The sequence below is a fragment of the Myotis davidii genome, unplaced genomic scaffold (genome assembly GCF_000327345.1).
Source record: "Myotis davidii unplaced genomic scaffold, ASM32734v1 scaffold390, whole genome shotgun sequence".
Classification (NCBI taxonomy): Eukaryota; Metazoa; Chordata; class Mammalia; order Chiroptera; family Vespertilionidae; genus Myotis; species Myotis davidii.
In genome coordinates, this window is record NW_006282748.1 from 1,193,333 (window position 1) to 1,213,014 (window position 19,682).

The 19,682-nt window shown below is 40.7% G+C and overlaps 1 protein-coding gene across 1 annotated transcript in view; it reads right to left on the reverse strand.

Annotated features, from left to right (window-relative positions):
* Positions 1-19,682, reverse strand: part of CPQ (carboxypeptidase Q) — a 274,252-nt gene that overhangs the window by 243,004 nt on the left and 11,566 nt on the right. The gene's annotated exons all lie outside the window — the stretch shown is intronic.

Here is a 19,682-nt window from a genome sequence, read left to right on the forward strand (position 1 = left end):
TACAGGGCGGGTGGAGGGAGCAGTTATGGCTGCTCTCAGTTCCCTACCTAGGGGCTCTGCCTCACAGAGTCCCAGCAACCGCTGCAAACCTCAGAGAGAAAGCTGCCTTCAAGTTCCGACCAAAGCCAGACAGTCCTGCTTTTCCCGTTTGAGTCTGGGTCCCTAGAGACTCGCCCGGATCTGAAGCTCAGAGTCTGAGACTCCCTCCCGATTGAAACAGACAACCGCGCCCTCAGCCACCAGCCCACTCCGCATTCACTCCGCACCTGAGTGTTTCACTTCAGCACTGCACCTCCTCTGAGTCTGGGTATGATATTCTCTTTCCTCCTAGTTGTAGAATTTCCACTCAGCCAGCCTTCCTGTGCTTCTGGATGATGTCCGTTCCGTCTTTTAGGTGTAATTTGAATTGGTTGTTCAAGGCAGCAATCTCCAGAGTTAACCTATGCCGCCATCTTGGTTTCTCCTCCTCTGATTCTTTTGTCTTCTTCATCCCCCATGTCTAGTCAATCCTCAAACACTAATATTGATTGAACCAAAGTCCCCTGTTTCCTCCCTGCGCCCGCCCCCCCCCCAACCCCATTATACACCCTCTCATCAGGCCCTTATTATCTGTCTTTTGAACTGGTATAAATATCTCTCCCACCAGTCACCCACCACTATTGCTGCCCCAGCCTCCAGCCCAGGTCCCTCCATTAAATTCAACAGAGTTGCCAGCTTGAACTATTGGAACTGCTGAGTAAGTAGATCAGCCACTTCACTATCTCCCCCACCCCACCTTACCCCTCTTCATTTACATACCAAAGACTATCTATCTCTACAGACACTGCATCCCTTTGCTTTCAAAGCCCATCAATATAGTACACTTAAAATTCCCACTCACATTGCAAGTTCACTTCTGTGTCTTTGTTCACACTATGGTACATCATGTCATGTTGAACCCATTCTCCCTAATTCATCATGTGACAAACACCTATTTTTTTCCTCAGGTTGCCATTTAAAAATCACTCCTTTAGGAAGCATTCCCTGGCCTCTGGTCTCTTGGCTCAGCCCTTCCTCCCAGCCCCAGTGAGGGCTGATTCATGCATCACCCTTCTCTGGACTTTGAGCGTGTCCTGGGCAGACCTGGGCCTTGGACGGTGAAACTCTCCCTATTAAGACTCTCTCAGCTACTTAAACCGTGGTCTCCTCAGGGTTTGGGGTCATGTTCATTTTTGTTTGAATCTCCAGGGCCTACTACAGTGGCTCGTGTGTGTGTAGCAGTTAGTCAATAAACACCTCCTTGAGTGGCACTGCTTCAAATAAGGGATCCTTGGCTGGAGCTAAAGCCTTTCCATAAAAGTGCAATTTTACCCTTAAAGTTTGATAGCACTTCTCCCTCAACAACTCCGAAGTCTGATTCTCCTGCCACCAGAACACAGCTGCACAATAAGTGCCAAGCACAAAAGACCTTGGCGGTCAGCACAGAAATACAAGTCCCAAGTGTGAAAACTCAGAACGCTCTTTTTCTCTCTCTTAGAGCCTAGTGACCCTTACTCGACACAGAATGCGAAAGCATTTAAGCCTATAAACCATGAGAAACAACAAATAGAAGGAAGAGAGGTTTGGAAGAGGAGAGCAACAGTACAAGAAGACAACATGCAGAAGAACAAATGCTAATAGAATTGTATGTCATGTTGGCAATGTTCTATCTCGGTGATAACTCAGTAGCCGTTGGACACACAGGGCTGCTGAAAACTTTAAATGAAACTAATGCGATCAGAAACTGAATTTTTAATGTCATTTCCTTTAATGAATTTATACTTAAATTTAAATAGCCATATGGGTGTAGCGGCTGCTCTGTGGAACTCACAGTCCCCACAGGCTCAGCCATTATGCAGGCAAATGGCTGCAAGCCTCCCTGCCCGCCCTGAGGGGCCTGGCTTCCTGACAGCCCATAACCCAGTGACGCCAGGGCCATGACCTCCCCCAGAGGTCATAGACCAGGTGGACCCTATTGCGCATACTTCACTGGAGAAGGCAGGGTATGTACTAACACTTAAGATTTTGCTACAGTTGAATAAAATAAAGCTAGGCCATCTGGAAAACTTCACTCTTCGGTGTTAGTGTTTTGACACGTTACACAAAAGCAATGCTCATGCTGCCTGCCCATCAGCAGCTCCACTGCCCTCCTCCCCGCTTGTCTCCCTTCTTCCCTTCCTCCCATTCTCAAAAATAGCACAGGGGAACCTCCAAGAACTCAAAACTAGTGTCAGATTCACAGCAAGGCCTGCCCTGACCTCCCTATTTATCATGGCAAACCACTCCCAACTCTTGCTTAACTTTTCCACGGAATTTATCAGCTTCCAGCTGCATCCACTGCCGTGTCAGCTCCTGACGGGTAGAAATGTATGTCTGTTTTATTCACTCATGTAACCAAAGTAACTGAAATGGTGCTTGATACACATACACTCATAGGCACAAATGCACACATGCACACATGCATATACCGAATGAATGAAAAGAAACCAAAAAATGTAAAAGTATAATAATACCCCATCCGTGGTCACCCTCCAGAAATGTATGCTTCCAAGGAAATTGTGTATTTCTGTATATTCTGTCAGGGCACATGCCCAGGTTGCAGGCTACATTTCCAATAGGGGGAGTGCAGGAGGCAGCTGATCAATGTTTCTCTCTCATCCATGTTTCTATCTCTCTATCCATCTCCTTTCCTCTCTCTAAAAATTATTAAAACTGATAAATAAAAAAGAAAACACTGTTGGGTCGGACTGGTGTGGCTCAGTGGTTGAGTGTCCACCTATGAACCAGGAGGTCTGGGTTCACTTCCTGGTCAGCACACATGCCTGAGTTGTGGGCTCTATACCCAGTAGGGGGCATGCAACAGGCAGCCGATCAATGATTCTCTCTCACAATGAATATGTCTCTCTCTCCTTCTCCCTTCCTTTCTGAAATCGATAAAAACATATTTGTACAAAACTGTATAATCTGGGGAAGAAAAACAGGCAAACAACTTTCAAAAGAGCACAGAATGTCACAAGTGCTAAATGAAGTACAAAGTAAAATATCATCAGATATAACATTGGCAAGTATGTTCTCCCATGCAGTGGGCTTTCTTGTTGTTTTGTTGATGGTTTCTTTTGCTGTGCAGAAGCTTTTTATTTTGATGTAGTCCCATTTATTTATTTTCTCCTTAGTTTCCATTGTCCTAGAAGCTGTATCAGTAAAGATATTGCTATGACCTATGTCTGATATTTTGCTGCCTATATATCTGTTCAATTTTGCCAATACCAGGCAGTTCTGAGCACAGTGGTATTTTAATATAGATTGATATCTGGTATTGTGATCCCTCCAACTTTGCTCTTCTTTCTCAAGATTGTTGTGACTATTCAGGGTCTTTTTTATTCCATATAAATTTTTGGAGAGTTTGTTCTAGGTCTGTGAAATATGCCATTGGTGTTTTAATGGGGATTGCATTGAATCTATAGATTGGTTTGAGTAATATGGACATTTTAATTATGTTGATTCTACCAATCCATGAGCATGGTATATTCTTCCATTTGTTTATGTCTTCCTCTCTCCCTTTTTTCAACATCCTGTAGTTTTCTGAGTATAGGGTTTAATCTCCAAAATGTATAGGGAACTCATACAACTTAACAAAAGGAAGATAAACAATCAAAAATGGGCAAAAGACCTAAATAGACCCATTTCAAAAGAGGACATACAGAAGGCCAATAGACATATGAAAACACGCTCAAAGTCACTAATGATCCAAGAGATGCAAATCAAAATGATAAAGAGGCACCATCTCACACCTGTCAGAATGGCTATCATCAACAAATCAACAAATGACAAGTGCTGGCGAGGATGTGGAGAAAAAGGAACCCTCGTGCACTGCTGGTGGGAATGCAGACTGGTGCAGCCACTGTGGAAAACAGTATGGAGTTTCCTCAAAAAATAAAAAATGAAACTCCCATTAACTCCACTTATAGGAATATATCCCAAGAAACCAGAAACACCAATCAGAAAGGAGATATGCACCCCTATTTTCATAGCAGCACAATTTACAATAGCTAAGATTTAGAAACAGCCTAAGTGCCCATCAGATGAGTGGATTAAAAAACTGGGTTACATCTACACATGGAATACTACACTGCTATAAAATTTTTGTAATATAATGAACAACATAATCTGATGAACTAAAGTGGATCCAGAGACACAGAAGCATCAAACAGACTATCCAACCTCAGAGGGAAAGGGGAGAGGGGGGAGAGATCAACCAAAGGATTTGTATGCATGCATATAAGCATAACCAATGGACACAGACAGGAGGGGGGTGAGTGCATGTGCTGGGAGGCTGGGGAACGACCAGGGAGAGGTCAATGGGGGGGAAAAGGAGACATATGAAATACTTTAAGCAATAAAGAATTAATATTTTTTTTAAAGTAAAATATCATAAAATAATAATATACACCAATATTAATTCTGATGGGGGAAATCAAGGAAGTTTCCCATAAAACTTTGTAGGCTTAAGAAGATCTCAATAGGCTGAAAATAATGAAAGGGGCAAAGAACAAAGAAGGGAAGACCAAAGTAGGTAAAACATCTATTCACTTACAATGAATAGGGGCTTCCTGCCAGGCCCCAAAACAGAAAAGGGAACACTCCAAAACCTTCTCATTTTTAACCAAGATATCCTCATTCTATTAATTCCAAGAAAGCAAGGAAAACGGTCTCCTTGAAAAAGGTTTCAGAGGGAAAAAGGTTAAACTCAGCTATTATTTGAGTGAAAGTTGGAAAAGCAAAAACTCCAAATGATAGCTGGTGGTATGTGACCCTCCCCTCCAACTATCTCCTGAGATCAGGCTCAAATTAAACCTGTCTGTCAGCCTGGCAAGCATGCCCAGACCCGACCTCATCACCATGCACAGGCCTGGAAATTAACATCATCTCTAGAGGCAGCTGTCTCCCTGACAAAGCAGCATGCCACCGCAAAGCACCTTGTCTACTTTGACCTCTGCAAGGCAGAGGGTACACATTTGGTTGTAAAATGGAGGGGGACCACCCTGGAACCATTATGTCTAACCTGACATGTGATGTAGGACGCTCACGGTGGGCCGGGACTGAACTCGGCAACTGCAGCAGCCACCAGCACAAAGTGCAGACCAACCCCTAGCAACCGGATCACCGGGGATCCAAGCTGCTTCCATTGGTGAGGTCTCAACATTAAAGGCAATCACACCTTTGAGAACCTTGATTAATTTATTATCGCAGGAAGCATTTATACTCTAAAACGTGAGGTGCATTGTGTTGAAACAGGTGGTTTTGAACATGGTTGCTTTCTTTCCCACCCACTGGGGTATTTCCTTGTAATGGTGACTTGGTGTGGGTGAGTGAAGGCTTTCACAAGAGCCGTTGTCATCAATGCATCCGAAAGTTCTTTGTACCTCAATCAGCTTCCACTGGTATTTAAGGACTTAGTGGTGCAGGAGGACAGAGGTGAGTTTCTGGCTTCAGGAGACTAAAACAGGACTAGCTATTATGGTTTGGGGGTCACAGATGGCTCACTAAAGGCAGGGTCTATGTCAGTGATGGCGAACCTTTTGAGCTCGGCGTGTCATCATTTACAAAAACCCTAACTTAACTCTGGTGCCGTGTCACATATAGAAATTTTTTGATATTTGCAACCATAGTAAAACAAAGACTTATATTTTTTGATATTTATTTTATATATTTAAATGCCATTTAACAAAAAAAATCCCCTCTGACACGCGTGTCATAGGTTCGCCATCACCGGTCTATGACATGAAAGCTAATGGATTTGGGGACACTGGCAGGAAGACTGGGGAGGAGAAGAGAGAACAGAGATTAAAGCAAGCAGAGAGTGAGGGAGAGAACGGCACCAGAGGCTGGCGGTGTGTAGGGCAACCTCACGTGGGAGCCTGGTGGCTGTGTGAGGGACTTGGGTGGGGACAGAAGTCTAGCAAGTTCAGATTTACATTTGGAAAGCATTGCTAGGCTTAGTGTGATGAAAGGCTTGGAGGAGGTTGGGGGAAAAAACAGATATGGAGGGCTATTTAGGGGCTACTGCACTTTCTGAGAGGTGGCAGTGGCTTAAACTACAAAGCAGGGCAGGGGAGATGAAGTAGGAGCCGCTTGGGCAGCAGGGAGGGGACACGTGCTGCTGCCGTGGGGCGACTGGCCTCCTGGGGCTTCGTGCTCCACTAACCACACTGCCCAATCTGGACCAGGACTCCTTTCCTTGGGAAAGTGGTATGTGAACGGAGATTTACTAATCAGATCACTCAAAATGAAGACACCACCATTTAATTTTAAGGTGAATCCTATCAGTGAAACTTTGTACCTTACTCTAAAACTGTTTTATAACGTATTTGCTATATTACATTATTCCTATATTACATTATTTATTCTTCAAAATGTTATTTTAAAGCAGGGTATTCTTTATCCATAACAGGCAGGGTCCATCACTATGTACCCTGGTGGGAATACTGGCTGTAAAGCTCACTAGCCTTTGATCCTGAATAAGTTGCTTATCTTTTCCCAGACTGTAACGTGAGAATCACAATCCCATTGACACCACCAGGATTCTTGTGAGCGTCGGATGACATGATTGAGGTAAAAACTGCTATGTTATAAAGCATTATACAACAAGAAGAATAAGGTATAAAGGGTTTGGGGCAAATACCAAATAGGTATAAACAGCTATCATCTGATTTATTTAAAATTTCACTTCAAACTAATCATCAGGAATAGGACAAAAATAGTGGGTATGGTTTCAGCAAATAGGGAGCCACCTGGCTCAGAGCAGAGCTCTTCATTTTTAAAAAAATATATTTTATTGATTTTTTTACAGAGAGGAAGGGAGAGGGATAGAGAGTTAGAAACATCGATGAGAGAGAAACATCGATCAGCTGCCTCCTGCACACCCCCTACTGGGGATGTGCCCGCAAACAAGGTACATGCCCTTGACCAGAATCGAACCTGGGACCCTTCAGTCCGCAGGCCGATGCTCTATCCACTGAGCCAAACCGGTTAGGGCAGCAGAGCTCTTCTGATCACATCACACGGTTCCAGAGGCAGAGTGACTTCTTGTCAGTTTTGACCAAAGCGATAGTTTAGGCGCAAATCATACAGATCCCACATGGGGCTGGCGGAAACACCGAGGAGGCTTCAGGGGTCTGCTTGGCAGCAAAGGGTCCGGAAGGAGTGATGGAGGGAAAGGTGAGAGGAGCAGGGAAGGGGCTTTTCCAAGAAGCATGAGAGCAGGGCATGAGAGAAAAGGATGCCAGGGCCCTATGTAAAATTATACCAACATTGTATTCTATTATTTCCTCGACTCTCACATGCCCATCACATGCCTTGTAAACGGCAGTGTCTCTCTCATCTCTCTCAGAAGACACTGACACTGGGCTCGCCCATGGGACTTGCTGGACAATGCATTGTGGTCACGGCTGAGCAGAAACCTGAAGAGCCACTGCAGTTTTGACTGTCTCTTACGAGCTCTTTTCCTTCAGCCACAAGAATGACAAGTTCCAGATGGGGGCTTCTCCGTCAGCCTGCATCCTGGAGTGGAAAAGGTATCTGAGGCAGAAGCAAAGACTACCAACTTCATATACATGAAATGTAAACGGGCGGATGTCTTGTCACATCTTCTATATATATAACAGCCTAAGCGACTGAATGACCGAACGATTGGTCAGCCGGTCACTATGACACGCACTGGCCACCAGGGGGCAGGCACTCAACGCAGGAGCTGCCCCTTGGTGGTCAGTGCACTCCCACAGCCAACCTCCCACGGCTGGCCAACCCTAGTTGGCCCGATCTGGACTGGGTGAGACGACCCCAATCGCCGGCCAGGCTGAGGGACCCCACCCATGCATGAATTTGTACACTGGGCCTCTAGTGTATATATATAAAGTGAATAAGAAATAAATCTTAGTGTTTGCAAGCCGCAGCAATTTTGGAGGTTGTTACTACTGAGTGAGAACTAACGTAGGAGCCCTGAATATAAAGTTTCTGTCAGAGCATTTCACCATGTATAGCTGATGACAGATGAGATATAAAATAAATTTATTTAATACCTTAGGGAGATTGTTCAGTGAAAATTAGATAACTACTTTCTTCCCCCTATCACACCTCAAAGTGATCAAATGATCAACGCTAAACTGATTTACTGAAAACAAACAAATCTGAAGAAGAATTTAGCGAGTGCCAGTGATTTAATATAGGCAGACTAAATAGCAAGTAATTTTAAATAGGAGATAAACCCTAGAGATCATTAAAATACATTCCTTGAAAGCTTCAGTTAGCTAGCCCACCTGATATCACTTCTAAAAGATACAAGTATGCCTGTTGTACTGTTAAATAATTCCATACACTTCAGTAGATTTCAATATTTCATATCTAAATGCATTTTCCTTCTAAGTTCCATATTCAAAAACCAAGGGCAAAAATGATAGAAACTCGTGTGCATACGCTTATATTGAAGTATAAAATAATGTTATTATAGGGTTATATCAGAGAGATATAATAAGTCTATGACAGCTTGCATTTTTAAAATGAGGTTTTTTTATTTAGCTATGTTTTGAAATTTAACTTTCCGATGCTCTTCTTAGAGATGAGAAACTTGGGGGGGGGGGGGGGGAAAAAAAGGGGAGGAATACTGTAATGACACAGAATTTCTGCCCTCGATAATAGAAAACCTGGCGCAGTATCATGATTCTGTTTGACACAGCAATTTGCCACTAGAAGAAGATTTTCAGGACATGATAGAAATATCAGAACCATACACTATATGAGAATTTCCTGGGTGCCATTTATTAAAGTTCATTGGATGAAACAACATAAATCCAACTATCAATGTCAATCAATTACAATTACAATTAAAAGCCATTACCATACAGTTTAAGCTGGAGAGATTTAAGCACGAGAGCATTGCCACATTTAATAGGTGAAAACAAGAAGTTTCAGGAAAGTACGGGAAGTTCAAAAATCCTACCAAACTAGAAAGTAACAGTGCTTGAATTTAAACCCAGGTCAGATCGACTCCAAATCCATGCTTTTCTCATCCCATTGCATGCAGATTCCTCCATAATTAACTTGAGTCAGCATGTATTTATATGTTTTTTTGAAACTCAACATAATCGCTATCAAAATCCCAGCATCAATTTTTGCAGACATAGAAACATTCAACGTAAAATTCATTTAGGACCTGAAGAGAATCCACTTATGTAAAACAAAGCTGGAGCATTCACACCTGATTTCTGATTTCAAAAAGTACTACAAAACTATAGTAATCAAAACAATGTAGTGTGTAGTACTTGCATAAATACAGTAATGGAATCAAATACAGAGCCTGTGTGTGGGGACAAGGGGAGGGGGGAGATAACTGTGTGTATGGTATGTGTATGATTAAGTGATCTTTGATAAGGGTGCCAAGACCACTTCAATGAATGGTGGTGGGATATCTAACTAGATATCCACATGTAAAAGAGAAATTGGACCTTTATTGTACACTGTAACCAAAAATTAACTCAGAAGGAATTAAAGACCTAAACTATACAATTCAAAATGGGTTAAAGACATAAAACCATAAAACTCTTAGAAGATAACATAGGGGAAAGGCTTCATTACATTGGACTTAGCAATGATTTCTAAGATATAACACCAACAGCACAGGCAACAAAAGCAAAAATAGACAACTGGGACCACATCAAACTTAAAAGCTTCTCTGCCACAAAGAACACAATCAAGAGAGTGAAAAGGCAACCGATGGAATGGGAGAGAATATTTGCAAATAATATCTGATAAAGAGTTAATATCCAGACCATAAGACGTTCCTGGCTCCTGGTACTTCCCTTCTTCATCTTTGGCATCTGCGCTGTGCTCTGCCCCTACACAGCTCTGGGTTCTCCCGGACCTCACATTCTTATTATACTGCCCAGGGAAAGAATGTCTCTTCCACCAGTTGCCATGGGAAAGACAAAGCAAGCTTCCTTTTCCCAGAAGCCCCAGCTAACAAGTCTGTTTCAGACTCAGGGGCTGTATGCCCACTCTGAATCCAGCCCTGTGGTCTCGGGGATGGAATATGATGACTGCCTTAAGCCAAGCAAGATCCACCTCTAGACTTGGATAAGGGGCCAAACCCACCCAAACTACTTGGCCATAAAAAAAAGAACAAAATCTTGCCATTTGTGACAGCATATATGGAACTACAGGGTATTATGCTAAATGAAATGAGTCCATCAAAGAAAAAAAAATGCCATATGATTTCACTTATATGTGGAATCTAAAGAGCAATATCATCAAACAAATAAAACAGAAACAGACTCACAGATACAACAACAGACTGATAGTTTCAAGATGGGAGGGGGTTGGAAGGCTGGATGAAAAAGGTGAAGGGATTGAGAAATACAGATTTGTAGTTACAAAATAGTCATTGGGATATAAAATACAGCTTAGGAAATATAGTCAATAATATTGTAATGACTACTATATGTATGGTTCCAGTTGGGTATGGAAGTACCAGGGGGAACACTTTGTAAAGTATAGGATTGTCTAATTACTATACTGTACATCCAAACCCAATACAAAATAATACTTAAAGTAAATCATAATCGGAAAACTAAAAATAAATTAAAAATTAATTAATTAAAATAAATTTAAGATAAAAAATGTAATCCCTTCCTCAGCTAGCACTAAATTTATTACCTGATTTAAGTTTCTTGTAAAGGTTTTTAATTCCAAGATGCTCCTGAGTCTAGAAGGGGAGCTAGAGGAGGAGCTACAGAGAAGCTTACACAGGCTTTATTCTGAGGACTTGCTCCTCCTAGGGTGGACCACAGCACCAGCACCACTTAGGAGCTTGTGAGAAATGCAGGGTCCCGAGCCTCACTTCAGAACTAGAGTATCAGATCCTGCATTTAAAAATACCTGCAGGTGATTCACATGCCTATTAAAGTTTGAGAGATGATTCTGGAAGAAGTGGCTCTCTGCATTAGCTACTAAGCCACAGAAGCATTTAGGGAATCAAAATAACAGGTTTGTGCGGTGGGCTCAATTGTGTTCCCCAAAAGTGATATGCTGAAGTGCAAACCTCCAGTAGCTGTGAATGTGACCTACTTTGAAATAAGGTCTTTGCAGATAGTGTGTTATAAGAGGAAGGAGAGGATGATTTGAATACAGAGACGGATGAGACACAGGGAAGAAGACCATATGACAACATAGACAGAGATTGAAGTGATGCAACTACAAGTCAAGGAATGCCAAGGATTGCTGGCAACTGCCAGGAGCTAAGGAGAAGCAAGGAAGAATCCTCCCCTAGAACCCCAGAGAGAGCATGGCCCTGCTGACACTTTGATTTCAGATTCCTGTGAGAGAAATAAATTCTGGCATTTTAAGTCAATGAGTCTAGTAATTTGTTATGGTAGCTGTAGGAAATTAATTTACTTGTGTCCCACCTCCAGAAATTCTGATTTAATTATTCTGGGCTACATTCTCTGCGTTAGGGTTTTAAAAAGCTCTGTAATTCTAATGTGAAGCCATGGTTGAGGCTCACTGCTCTAAACGTTCAGAGTAGATAAGAAGGCTTTCTACCTAACTCTGGGAAATAGTCAAGGGAAGTAGGAAGTGCCAAAAAAATTGTAACTTTGTGAAGACGAAAGTTAAATGTTCGCAGGTGTTTGTATTTCTTTAAATTATGCTCAAAATAGTATGCATAGCCATTTTACATAAACTTTATATATGATGATTTCCATTGTTTACTTTGTTTGAATAAAGTATTTTAATAGAAATCATAATAAAAGAAAATTTTATGTAATATAGTTAAAAGACAAGAATCTATTTCTATCACAAGTATAATCTGTGGGGACATTGTCCCTTTTCCCCCATGTCCATTCTTTCCTTTAATAGTAGAACCTTTTTCTATTGCTGGGAACATGACTACCTAGAAAAAAAAAGGCTTCATTTTCCAGTTTTTCTATAGCTAAGTGTGACCCTGTTATGTAATGGGGGCGGGCATGTCTTCCTCCTCCCCTTGTCTCCTCCCTGGTCACCCCAATGCAGATAAAGATGCTATCTTGCCATGAGGTAGAGTTGGAGAGTAATGTCTGGACAGGAGTCTGGGTTAATAACCCATGGAACATAGTTATCTAGAACTTTACATGACAAAGAAAGAAACTTCTGCCTTTCGGAAGCCATATTACTTGGGGTTTTCTTTCATTCCAAGCTTACTGAAGAATGAGGGGGACAGAAATCTCCATGGGATGTGGTGACTGGGAAAGACCTCTCTGAAGAGAGATTGAAGCGGAGATTGGAGGTTTATACTAAGGAGCTATCTTAGTTTATACTAAGGAAAGTGGAGACAAGAGTCCTCCTTCCAGAGGCAGTAAGGCAGGAAAATTAATCTGAGGAACTGAAGGAAGATTATTGTGGCTGGAGGGTAATGAAAAAAGGCAAAGAGGAATAGGAGATAAAATCTGAGAAAAAGACAAGGACCATATCATTCAGGGGCCTTGTGGGTCATGGTAAGGAATTAGACTTTGTTCTACAATAAACGGAAGAACCGTGCATGGCACATAGTCGGCCCTCAAACATTTGCTGAACGAGTTCTTTACAGGTATATTTTTTAATTAAATTTATTAGGTGACATTGGTTAATAAGATTGTGTAGATTTTAAGTGTACATTTCTGTGATACGTGATCTGTATACTACTGCCCACCATCCAAAGTCAAATCATCTTCTGTCACCATATACTTGACCCTCTTTCCCCTTTACTTCCCCCAACCTCCTTCTCTCTGGTAACCACCATACTGTTGTCTGTGTCTATGAGTCTTTGTTTTTCTTGTTTGTTTGTTGCTTTCAATTTTATATTCCACATATGACTAAAATCATACGGTTCTTGACTTTTTCTGTCTGACTTATTTCCCTTAGCATGATGTTCTCAAGGTCAATCCATGTTGTTGCAAATGGCAGTATTTCATCTTATTCCATTGTATATATGTACCACATCTTCCTTCTCCAATCATTTATCAAAAGACACTCAAGTTGTTTCCATGTCTTGGCCACCGTGAATTATGCTCTAATGAACATGGGGTGCATATATCTTTGCAAATAAATGTTTTCAAATGTTCTTGGGTAGAATTTGACCCCAAGGCAAGTAAAGGCAATTTTTTATAAGATCTATCTACTCTTTCCATTTCTCTCTCTGTGTGTCTCTTTCTCTTTCTCATAGCTTTATTGAGATTATATTCACTTAACATACAATTCACCTCACCCATTTAAAGTGTACTATTCAATGATTTTAGTATATTCATAGAGCTATTCAACCCTCACCACAATAAATGTAAGAACATGTCAACACTCCCGAGACAGACACTGTACCCTTAGCCACCAGTCTCCACCCACATGCACCCTCAGTCCCTAGCAGCCACTAATCTATTTTCTGTCTTTATGAACTTGCCTATTCTGGACATTTTATTTAAATGAAATCATACAAAATAAAGTCTTTTGTGACAGGATTTTTCAACTTGTCCTATTGCTTTTGAGATTCGTTCATATTTTAGCATGCATTAACATTTAATTCCTTTTTATTGCCAAAATAATGTTCAATTGTATGACTATACCACTTTTTAAAATATATGCATCAGTTGCTAAAGGGCTCATCTTTGTATTAGTGTGCATCACATGATCCCAGTGAGGACTGTAAGTCCCTGTTGTCAGCAACACTATAGTACTCATTTCTATATCAACAGCACCTGCACCCAACTAGCATATAGCAGGTGTTCAATAAAAGTCTATGTGATGAGTGAAAATATGATAGTTTAAAAATCATTTATTGAAATAATTTCTATGCTAAGAGCAAGATTTAGAGAAATGAAAATATCTAGATTCAGATTCGCATAGTTCATTCATTAACCCTTAAATAGCCCTAATGCCTAATTTTACCAAAGTGAACAGATTGCTTCCTTCAATATAGCCTGAATTTCCGAAATTGGAATGAGAGCTCTCCTGAAGTGTGCATCTATCTAGAATCCCTGTCACAGGTTTGTGCCAAAAGCCTTTGGCTTTCGAGCTTTTAGTATTTCCAGTGAAAATATGTTGTTTCCAAAATAATCACAAAGAAAGGCACTTAGTTACCGTCACAGGACTCACAATCCCCAATCTAAGAGATGAAGAGTCTCTGAGTTTTGCATCCCGTTTATGGGGGGAGAGGGGGAGCCAGAGGTGGTGGAAATAGAGCTAAGGAAAACAACAGATTGATTTTCTGTCCATTAAAAAAATTAAAAACTAACAAATAAAATTGGGTTTACTGTTTGGTCTCACCCTTGATTCAGGTAGGCAGACAGGACAATGCCCCCAAATGTGTTATTCATTCAAGAAGTGCTTAATACTTGAGTAAGGCCTAAGAGAATAAAAAATCAAACATAAGACATTTCTTAGTCTGAAGTATATAAATTAATTGGAAATGATGAAACAATCATATGTCATATATGACTACCCATATATCATAAAGAGGCCTGTTATAATGTTAAAAGAATCCAGAGCAGGTGGATGTCAGTCCCTGAAAGGCCTTCCCTTGTCCAGCTGTTACAATTAAAAGCTAGTCACCTATAGGCTCTGCCCTACCCAGGGCCCTGGCGGTGTGCCAGAGAACTCTCTGGGATAGTATGATGCATTTTATCTGTGGTCTGATATGCCAGGGTAATAAAAGTTCTAGGTACCAAAGTGAACTGTCATCTACTCCCACCCCAACCCCTACCTACTGAGGCCAGTGTGGTTGCATATCCCTCGGGACATAGTTTTCATGGTAATTTCCTCAAGGACTGAAGTCAAGCCCTGACCACCACACTGAGAGTCTGCTGTACCGAGTTCCTCACTTAATTCCTACCCATCTTTTGGAACTGGCTCCTTCCTCTGGAATCTAACATATCAGCTCATAGACAGCCTAGCAATAAGAAATGTCACACTATCCGAACACAATCACTTAAACAAGCACTGTTCCCTCCCCTCAGAAATATTGCCAGTGTGAGCAGCACCCCAGTTCTCCAGGTGCCCCTGAATTAATAATCTGGGTGCCAATCTCTGTTAGCATTCCCCAGGCCTCACCCCTTCTAGCTTTAGCTTTTGCTCTCCTTCCCACGGAAATGCCTAGAATATGTCTTAACTAGATAGAAGAGTGGTTATAATTAGTTATTAAAATTAGAAAAAGAGTAAAGAGAAGGCCAGATATTATAGGCATGGCATTTGGGCAACTTCACCAGGAAGCTACAACTTTACACTCCCCCGGGGTCCAACAAAGGGAAGACAGACCCATGCCCAACAAAGTTGGGATGACACAGGGAAGGTGCTTTCTGTCAGTCACATCTGGGAACAGAGGTCATTGGCCAGAATGGGTGGGGCCACTGCAAGGGTACAAAGATTTGGGATACATTACCCCTTAACAAAGGAGTCCCGTCTTCCGTGTTCTTGGCTCTCTTGGGACTCAATGACTCTGGGCTTGTGAGGCTCTTTTGCTCCTGCTTCCTTGCATTCACCCCTATGGCCCACGACGATGTGGACCCCACGTGCAATGGGCTAATGGACTGCAGCTAGCCCGGTACTGAACTGGACCCAGCTCCAACATGGAAGCAAAATCTGGACACTGGCTCTGATTTTAGCTCTACTGAAACCCCAGTTACACTTCTTCTATTACTGGACAACGGGATTTTGGCAAACCAGGGGTGTGATTCCATGTACATAAAGCTTCCTACCAAGTCTCACCCTCCTGTTGGGGGCCTCTGGGAATGCTCATTCAGCAGTATGCCAAGAATCCATCTCCTTTGATAACGGTGAGCTACCGTGAAGTTCAAGTTGGAAGGTGGTAAACGTTAATGCTTGGAGGCAAATTCTAGAAGGCCGCCACCTGCCACCTAAATTACAGCGTTCAGACATTTCCCTATTGTCATTGTGGGGAAGACACTGGAGATTTATGAGTAAGACATGAACGGAATGAAATCTCAGCTGTTTTCTAACCACATCTTTCTGACCTAACCCCGCAGGACGAAAACCACAGGAAGAAGTCTCTCACGCTACTTGAGTCAGGGCCCAAATCACTGTCGGGCTTGATGACTAACATCTTTGCTTTCTTTTAAATGAGTATGTTGTTTCTTTTTTTATAGAGGAGAAATAACATATGGGCAGAACACCAGAGACCAGCTCAGCTTGAGAGGAAGACCTTGAGAAGATGGATTTAGCATTTGCTAAGATCGACCTCTGATTTGTTTGTCTCTTGGCTGTCCTAGTAGCGACGCTGTCCTTAGCATCACTGTCCTTCCCTCCGTGGGAATGGTGCTGCCCCAGGCACTTACAAAGACCCCATTCCTCTTCTCAAGGACTTCATTATCTAAGGCCTCTTCTAACTGCTCTATCATCCCCGCCCCCCCCCACCCATTAGCTATCCTTATCCAGTTTGCAGCTGAGACACTCAAAGCAGTCTGCTAAGCACAAAAAATGCTACCTCCCCATCACACTAACATTTTGATACCGCAAGCAATATTTTACAGCAATTACTTTCAAGAAGAGTTCTTTATTATGTATGAGGCAAGAGACATAGACTAACCACATTTTTTTCAATAAACGGCTAAATTAATACATGCTGTTTAGTGAATAGGAACATCATTTTTGAAGGGGCCTTTAATCCTTTTTAAATTAATGTAAATTTAAATGTAATTAAAGATGAATGGCTGGGAAAATCTTTGCTATGGCATGTAACCCGGTAAGGATGCCAATCCATCTTGAAAGCACACAGAGCTCTGAGAAGTTAGGATGCTGGTTTCTTTTTTTGTTCATTTGTTTTGTTTTATTTTGTTTTGTTTTGGAGAAAGGGGAGGGTATAAACAGAAAAATACCTGTTCAAAAAAGTTAGGCTGCAATAAAGTAGTGTAAATATTTCTATATTTGAATATCGAAAAGAACCCATTTGGTAAAAATATTCCAAAGAGAATTTCCTCATAAGAAACATATAATGGTGTATGAAAATAATAATCTACAAAGAAAAGTAATTATTAGTTTAATATCCCAACTATCAGAGTCACTAATGTGGGTTTCTAAACAAAGCTCATAAACAAATATTTGGTTTAGATTCAAGTTCCTCTTTCTTTCTACTTTCTCCAATTTATACTCACGGGAAATTCCAATTTATGTAAAGTAAATAAGCGTAAGTACTGCATTTATTCCCCAAATATTTTCACATCCTAACCAAAAGCACGTTTGGATAACTATCTGTAAATGTTGCAAGAAGTTAGTGGTCTTTGGCATATTTGAAAGGTTAAGTCAACAAGTCAGCAAATTATTTTAAATTGCTTACCAAGATTAGAAGATAGGTTTAAATAACCTTGAAATAGAAATTTATTTATTAAAAATAACTATAATATAGACTTGTTTTGCTTTCCATTATAAGTCCATCTCATACATTTACATATTTGTATAGCACACTATGCCAGCAAAGTATTTCAATATCTCTCACATTTTCTTGTCAGTTTCATTTATTTTTATCCTATGTCTGAAAAGCCATATTACCGACAATATTATTTGATGTACTCTTAATGTACCTCAAAATTTATATACCTAATTAGATTTTCTCCCATTATATTCCAAAGAACACCAATAAGGTTAGTAAAGACTAAAAATAATGATGAATCTAGCCAATTGGTCGATCAAGGGCCTAAGCCTTGATCTGTTACCTAAAAATAAGGTGTAGTCCTCATTCTTCCTATAATCAAGGTAAAATATTGAAAATGTTTATGCAATGCTAGAAGAAATTACACTCTTCCAAGGATATAATAATAACTCATGTGCTACATAGATATCATGCTACCGTTCAGACTTTGAGACTTGTGGAAATTAATCTTAGATACAGTGGAATTCTTCTATCTCACAAAGTTCCAAATGAAGACATCAGTAGCCTTCCAAAGATCTGGAACATTTTTATTAGCTTAAGTTTGGAAAGTTTCTGTGGTGACCCAAAATTATTTGAACAGACTCTAAAAATAAAATGCAATTACAATTTTACTTTGAAAGCTAGCCTTCTTAAAGAAAACTGGATAACATTTCTCTAGAGTTCTATGTTATGCTCTACTTGGTTTGTCATTTTAGCATTTCTGGGTGCAGTGCTTTTTATTAAGTACTCCAGAGGGCCCAAAAATAAAAAAAACAAGAGCTAAGTCTTGAACATTTTTACAGACTGTTTTGGCAATTGCTTCGGTAGAAATAACACAGAGTGAATAAATATGACAATAGACGTCGCTCACAAACAGAGGATGTCCTATCTAGATGTTCTAACAAGGACGTTGTAACAAGGAGTCAGGTGAATGTATCAGTGTAAAGCTGAAGCTATGCTTAAATAGCCAAATAGGTAAATAGACTTTACCTATGTGGTTTGGTTTTGCATTACTATATTCTAGAGCTGAGAAATTATACTCTTCCAAGGATATAGTAATAACTCATGTGCAAACTGTGTTATTATATAGAGTGCTTTCACATACATCCTCTTATTCATGTTTCATAGCAATCCTATCCAGTACATAAGACTATTTTCTTCATTTTCTGTTGGAGAAAGCTGAGGCCTACACAATGTATAAACAAATGTATAAACAAAAAGTAAGTTATTAAATAAAAGTTACTCTAACTACTGAGAGATTAAGATTCAATGAGATTGCCCTGGCTGGTGTGGCTCACTGGTTGAGTGTCAACCTCTGAACCAGGAGGTCACAGTTTGATTCCTGGTCAGGGCACATGGCCAGGTTGTGAGCTTGATCCCCAGTAGGGGGCGTGCAGGAGGCAGCCCATCAATGATTCTCTTTCATCATTGATGTTTCTATCTCTCTCCCCTCATCATTCCTCTCTGAAATCAGTTTTTAAAATAAAGATTCAATGAGATCTTCCTTCTTTTCTGTTCTTTTCACAATCGAACACTGCCTTACCACAATACCCTGAGACACTCCCATTTATTTATTCTCAAACATTTATAGACCATCAGCAACGTGCTGGGCAATAGGGATAAAAAAATGGGTAAGATATGGTGACTAACTTCTAAAAAAGATTACTTTCTTTTAGGAAAGAACTAATTATAGTGTAATCTGGCAAATGGAATGATAAAGCTAGCAGACAGAGATACCCAAAGGTGTCCCAATGTGCAGGAGAGAGGAGAAATCAAGGAAAACCTCCTGGAGAAGACGAATTCCAAGCTGAATCATCAAGGGTAAGCAGGAGTTAGCCAGGTGAGGGAGAGAGGACAGGACATGGAGTCCCAGGGCAGGGCAGGGGAGGGAGCTATTCCAGACAAGTATTCAGCATAAGCAAATGACAGCAAAAAGAGAAACAATACAGTGGGCTGGGAGGACTTCATAGCAAGTTTGGTGCTACTAGATACTAGTGCTCAATGCAAGAGATGAGGCTGAAATGTATTACTCAAAAGCCAAAGTTGAAATATATAAACTATGAAGGGGAGCTATTTTGATTTGTAATATAATGTTTCTCCTTTCTCTTTCAACAATACATTTTCTACTTATTTTTTTACAAGCAAACTATTTTACCTACTTCAATTTTTTGTCAGCTTTTTATTGAAGTCTAATTTACAAAAAGTAAAACTGATCAATTTTCAATGTACAATTCAATGAAAATATATATAT